Consider the following 7,061-nt stretch of genomic DNA (forward strand, 5'->3'; position numbering starts at 1 on the left):
TCTCAACAAATACCTTCCTGGTGAAACTAGCTTTCCGGAGAAAATTAGCTATTCTATCAACAATTTGTTCCAGGTACAAATGAATTAGAAAAAATTAACACTGAATTTAGGGCAAATAGAAGTCAGACCTCCCTATTATTTACCAGGCTTAAAAAGAGCAGACTTATAATTGGATTTCAGACCTGGGAAAATGAGCAGGATTCAATGGCTCTCTCCTTCTGAAAGAGTAGAACTGGCCCTAAGATACACTTTCTAGGCTTACTTTTTCAGAAGGCCTCAGGAGAGAGCCTGCTCATTTTCCCAGGTCTGAATCCAATTACAATTGTGCTTATTTTTTAGAGTAGGAAGGGAAGGGAAAATGGATAAATAAGAAAACAGTTTACTATGTTTACCTTTTAATTAAGCTCTCAATTTAAAAAAGACACAACCAGGGCTGTATTCTGACCTAGTACTAAGGTAATGACATCAAGTCAGATGGGTTTCTCTACATTTGCCTATCTTATGCACTTACATACCTCCTTCCACTAAGATTGTACCCAATTACCTCACAGCACCTTGACGAGAGAAGGAAGTTCCATTATTCCTGTTCCAGAGATGAAGAAATGAGGTATAGATTAGGAGCCTAATGGCTTTTCCAGAAACAGTCCTGGGTGCAGGGACTTGAACCCAGATCCCCTCCCACTGAAAGCCCTCCCTGTGAATGAGCTCTCTCTCACTGTGGTCTAATTAATCTTTTGTTTCTGGTAGCTGGTGCCACTGTACCAGGAGGGGCAAAGGGTGCTTAACCAAACTACCTTTGAATCATCTCCCCACCTCAAGCATATCTACAAACTGCCCCCCTTGAGGGACTTAGGAAGAAGAGCACCTTGTTTGAGAATACTAAATGCACTTAGACATGGGATGAACATAAACCACACAGCCCTGCTAATATGCACCAAAGGAGAACTCCAGGCACCAAGGAAACTTTGCCAGTAAAGCTTACAATAGCATTTCCCAAATGTTTAATACCTGGGGCATACTTTTTTCTGGATGAAAATTGGTGGCATGGTTCACTCATGCCCCAAAAGGCTGTCTTTCAAAACACACAACTTATTCTGTCCCCCTGCTAGAGGAAATTATACCAGTGATGAGCTGCACTGTTAAAAACCATGACACCAAATACATCTTTCTTTAAGCAAAGGATTAGTCTCTATACCAGTGGTTCTCAACCTTGTTTAGCCCCAAGCCAACTCTTCATAACTCTGCTGAATTTTGCGTCACCTCTGTTGAAAATCACTGAGATGGATCTAAATTCAGAAAAAAGGTATGGAGGGGGGCAATTGCAGAGTAGTAGGGACAGGATATCACCCTGCTGTGACCTGTCTCCTGATCCCTGGTCTGTATTTCATGGGACAAAGGCACCCTCAGCTACTGAGGCTGCTCCTGCAAGGTTTTACCTGCCAGCACTCAACGCTGAGCCCCTCCTGCTGGCCTGGGAGCTTAGGAGACCTGGAGGGGCTGAGCCAGGCTACATCCATGGCTTCATTTCTGCATCTGCCTACCTGCCTGCCACCTCACAGCAGAACATGCTGCAGGGAGCATGGGAGAGTTAGCACGTGGGGGGCCTGGAGGGTGGGTGAAAGCAGTAGTGGTCAGTGATGGCAGTCCCCAAGGAGCAGCCATCGGTACTGCCAGAGTAGCTGGAAGAGGTGCAGGGTGCTGGATAGGGAAGGAGAGCATTTACCTCCTCACGTATGGGGAGCTTGTGGCAAACTTCCATTGCTTTTGTGCACACCTTTGGGAATCACAAGATTACAGATTGTCAGGTTGGTGTTTTAAGGATCGCAGTCTTTAACTTGGGCACCAATTCTACTTTAGTCCCATATTAAGTATCTCATTCCTTTGCAGGTCTGTGAGCTATATATCACCTAGGTTCATACCCAGAAAAGACTGAGGCATCTAATATGGGACAAGAGTAAAACTTTGGTGCCTAAGTCCAAGATCTAGCCATCTATGAAAGTTGTTTATATACAAGATATAAATATTATAAAATATATGGACATGCACAACCTTCATTGATGACCAAAGATTTTGCATATAGATATTTTTGTGATTTTTTTAAACAAACTAAATATTAAATTAATAATTAACCCCCAAATTCACTGACTTGGTTGGCATAGCTTTTTGATTTTTTTTTTAATTTCAATTTGTTCAGTGCTGGGGTAAGAGCTTCTATTGAAGAACTGTTTGCTGTTCATAACGTAATAATTCAATATATACCCTTCTTTCATCTGAACTGGGATTACTTAAATGTCAGTGTTAGGAGGTTCTGGGCTGCTGCAATTACTGACTTTCAGAAAACATATAAAGCTAATGTCTTAGGTGTTTATGGCACTTCCAGATGTATACAATGTCTTAGACACGGTTGCTTATCTGAATTTAAGTCATGAAGTGAGATCTAGTCTACTTAAAAGTAACTTGTAGCTGCGAAGTCTGTCATACACAGTGGCATCTTTGACTGTAGGATCATAAGTTAATACAGTACATATCATGAACAAGCATATTTCAGACCTTCCAAAGTCATAAGACAGTTATGGCACCTCAAGTTAAGGCAGGATAAAGATGCACACCAGATTAAGGCATGCAAAGTGTCCACAATAAAGTCAATGGCAGGATTTCTTTTTACTTTAATCAGGCCATTTCACTGGAGGTGTTCAACTTACAAACCCAGATTTGACAGTTCCTTGTCTTTTAACAAATTACTTAAAAACCACATCTAAATGTATTATTAAGTAGGGGTGGACATAAACATATTTTGCTGAGTTAGGCCATGGGAGAAATGCATGTTGTGGTAAACTATTTAAGTCTGCAGATATCTGTGTTGAGGCACATGCTAAGTACTGAGCATAAAACATCACTGAAACTGAAAATGTTTGGGGGAAAAGGTACATTCAAATATGTACAGTATTTTAATGCATCTTTAAAATAACTCTAAACAGATGGACCAGCCAGGCAGGAAGGTTTCACTGCTTGGCATTAATTATACCTGCCTGAATTATGCTATGAATAATTCCCATCTCCCCCATTTCAGCAAGGGATTTGAATTTTGCTTAACATTTACTTTAGTTTTGCAAAACTGTGTATGCAGGATTGTACAAACATAGCAGAAGACATGTTCCCTGATTCATGCATTACACACGCCAAATATCGTACAGAAAATATTAGTTCAATATGCTCTCTATTCATCCCATTGTGAAGCAGTCCCAGCACCTCCTCACCAAGCAAGCCAAGTTGTATATATTACTCCTGAATATTTTATCATTTTAGCTCCATTGCCCTAGGCATCATGCGGATATCCTTTTAGGTCCTCTGCATCTCAGGGAAGTTTCCAAAACTGTTCTTTCTGCAGCACTGAATCTACCTAGCAGCAACTATGTTTGTAAGAGCTTCTAGTCTAACTTAAAGGAGCTAGCCAGGCATTTTGTCAGATCTCTCACTGGCTAATTATACTGAGCTCCTCACGGTAGTTTCCTTAAGGGCACTCCTGAATGTCAGACTATACTTGCTGTGAGACACAGGACTAATAATTTAACAATCTCTTTCTGCTTCACTTTCACAAATTGTAAAATGTGAACAAAAATATCTGTCTTTCAGGATTTAAGAGCCTACGTGCCACCTAGCCTGGTTTTAGGAGCCTAAATCCAAAATTGCATGAAAAAAATCCATTTCCAGTGACTCCCGAACTACGAAGAGCAGATGTCTCCTTGTTTGATCTGAAAAATCTCATCTGCTAAGTGCCTGCAGTTCTGCTTCTGTGTGTGCCCAGAACTGTCTCATTGTAAACACCTGGGCGCCCAGCACATACCGAGCACAGTCAGGTTGCAGGAACAAGGCAGTGTTCTGCTTAAGGCAGTCTCCGAGCCAGATTTGGAAGGTGTGTTCAGACCCCGGCTGACGTATACTCACAGGCTCCTCCCAAAATGTGGTGGTGCTGCCATCTTGCTTTTCTGTAACAGCCTACTGGCTAAAGCATGCACTCAGCAAATTTCTCTCTTTTGCTTAAGGATTTCAAACCCATGCTTCTCACCTTCTAGAAGAGTGCCCTCATCACCATGCTATAAAGGCACTCTTCACACCTTCAGTGCTCCTATCCTGTGCAGAAAGGAATTGAAAATTCATGAGGCGAAGAAGAGAAACGTGCAAGAACTCCATTGTATAATGATGAAGAAACTCACCAGGAGGAGTGACTTCTAGGCCTCGGCTCCCTGGAGTACTTTGTTTTTTCTTTGCTTCTTATCCAGTAACTGCTTAGTAGAAGATACACAAACATTACCAGGAGTAGGGAGCAGAGCCCTGGGGTTGGAGGAGTCTCAACAGTGCTGTAAACCCTTGTCATGCTCCCTCATACTCTCTCTCTTTTTGGCTCTATGAATCTTTGCATATTTGTTCAGAGAGGTCCAGCTTCAAAAGTGGGAATGGAGTGCACCCCCACGTTCTCTGCCCAGCAAGATGAGGCTTTCTGGGAGGTGGGAGCCATGAGTCCAAACCACACCAGGCTGAGGAAAACCTTGAACCTGGGTATTGCATTTTCTGTAAGAATTAGGCTCCATTATAAACAGGTGAACACCACCTCTCTGACCATGTCCTAAAGGAAAAAATAAACCTTGCTCTCCTCTTTCAAAGCGCTGATGTAGGAACCTACCTTTCAGTGGAGGATCCAGGGCTCTGCAATCCATATGGGCTGATACACCACCCATCTGCAGCCCTGAAATGGGGCTGGAATTTGAGGTGCATCTCTAAATGCTCAGCATCCCTTACTGACCAGTACTAAGGGACTCCTCGTGATTGCTGCCTTTCTGAGCCACACATCTCTCCCCATACATTGGCTTGGGAGCCTTGGCACCTAATAAATCATTGTTGGGTTTCACTCCAGGATTGTAGGGACATCAGTCCTTTCATGGATCTAACCCTTCAGTAAGAGGTCTCAGGCAGGGTTTTGTTTGACTGATTTCTAAAATGCTGCTTGTTGTACAGGTATAGTGCAAGGAAGTATTTCCGTGGGAGAGAGTTAAAAATTGCCAGCGTCCTTTTTCAGGTGAATGCACTGATGATTCCTTACATACAATCGATTAGTTCATTTGTACAGGAGAAGTCTTGTAGGTCCTTATGATCCCATTTAGGAAGTCAATTATTAGTAGTAGCAGTAGCACACACAATACTACCCGGAAGCCCTACACAGGTCAGGGTTTCATTAAGCATGAAACTGTACATAACTTACAAAGTTTTACAGGGCAAGCATACAGCAGAATGTACTCACTCCAAACTCAAAAACTATGCTATGAATCCAAGAACTCTCTCATCACCTTTTCTATTAAGTATTTACATAATTCAGACAGAGCAGTCCTGTAGCAGTAATCGTTCCTATAATGAAACCAACTCATTTCAATTAACTAGGTAGATGACTAAGCACTTTGCAATTCTTTCCACATCGTGGGCTTCCATTTTAAGTCTTTTCTTTACTTAAGGTGGAATTCTACTTCCTTTTGCACATCTAAATAGAAGCTTTTCGGCTGCATATTATCTTTTTGGTAGGGGAAAGGAAGGATGAGAACCTTCCCAAATTTGGCCCCAGTAACTGAGTGCTTAGGGCACTTGCCCAGTAAACTAGATACCCAAGTTCTAGGAATCCACTTACCCAGAATTTACTTCTTTTTGGCTTTCTAGCATAGCACTATAACCACCATGCCACAAGTCAGACATTATTCAGGCTGTTCTCCAAAGCTTCTTTTGAAACAGGCCCCAGGAATAGCCAAGAGAGACAGCTGGGGCTAAGACATAGAAGAGTTTTTCCCCTGATCCTACAAATACTTTTAGCTGGATTTATGCCCAGGTACACACATACCTAGCCAGGGCAGAGCCATCTATAAACACATCTTTGCAACCACAATGTAGAAGCAGGGCCAAAACCAGTCAAGTACATGGCTATAAAATTGCCATTTAGATGCACCAAGGGAAAGAGAATTCCATCTTTACTGTTTACTTTTAGGAGACTCCTCCTGTATCCTCTGGCATCACTTTGACCATCCCTGTAGGTAGACTCTTCAAAGGCACTTGAGTCTCCTCTGCATCTACGCCCACACAGGAAACCTACCTTGGGCCTGTGGCAGAAGGACACCTCTGTTTCTCCCCAAAAACTCTGCTCTGCGACAATTTGGTTACGATGGGCCCTGAAGAGGGTACACACCTTACCCTATCTCTTTAGGTAATCTGAGCTGGATACATTCCTGAGGGAGGGGCATCACATACCTGGGTGAGGGGCTTGGGCTCCCTGGTGGGCTAGGAACTGCCAGTCTGCCCAGCAACTAGTGATGCATTTCAAATTGGTTGGCTGACAGCCAACAGGTGCTGGCCTCCATTGGACCAGGTAAATGAGGTCATAAGGGCTATCTAAGTTAAGGACTGCTCAGGAGGAGGAGGCAGCAGCCATGAGGAAGATTCAGAGAGAGATAAGTGCTAGACCATCTGAAACTTGCTCTCTCTCTCAAAACTCATGATCAAGGAACTGCCTGCCTCCAGAGTGAATCTCCTCCTGCCTCTGGAGGATACTTGTGAGTAAGCTACCTGAGCGCTAACTAGATATATAGCTCGCAGTAACTCAGATGCGTGATCAAATGCTACCCAGCCATGCCAGTTTGCTCTATGGGATTTCTCTGATATTGCTCTACCCTGTACCCTATTCCAACCATACCCCTTGTAACCAATAAACTTCTCCTTTGCACCTAGCATGGGAGACTTATTGGGTGTGGGTCTAGATTACGCCTTAGGGTCCCCTTGGTTTGGCTGACTAAGGGAGACCACTATGTGTGCTTCTGACAGAGAAGCACTTCCAAGTGCTTGAAGAGAGTTGATTACCCCTAAGGGCTACTAGGCCTGTGTTTCACAGGGTGCAAAGAGCCGAAATAAAGCCCAGCCCTGGGGTGATGGCAGTTTTCACACCAGGCTAGAGGGTGTGCTCCAGGAAGGGGGTCGGCCAAATGTGAGGCGCCTCCAGGGAGGCACTCAGAGCCTGGAAGGTGGTCGGG

Source organism: Crocodylus siamensis, chromosome 1, assembly GCF_052110815.1.
Source record: "Crocodylus siamensis isolate JL-2025a chromosome 1, ASM5211081v1, whole genome shotgun sequence".
Lineage (NCBI taxonomy): Eukaryota > Metazoa > Chordata > Crocodylia > Crocodylidae > Crocodylus > Crocodylus siamensis.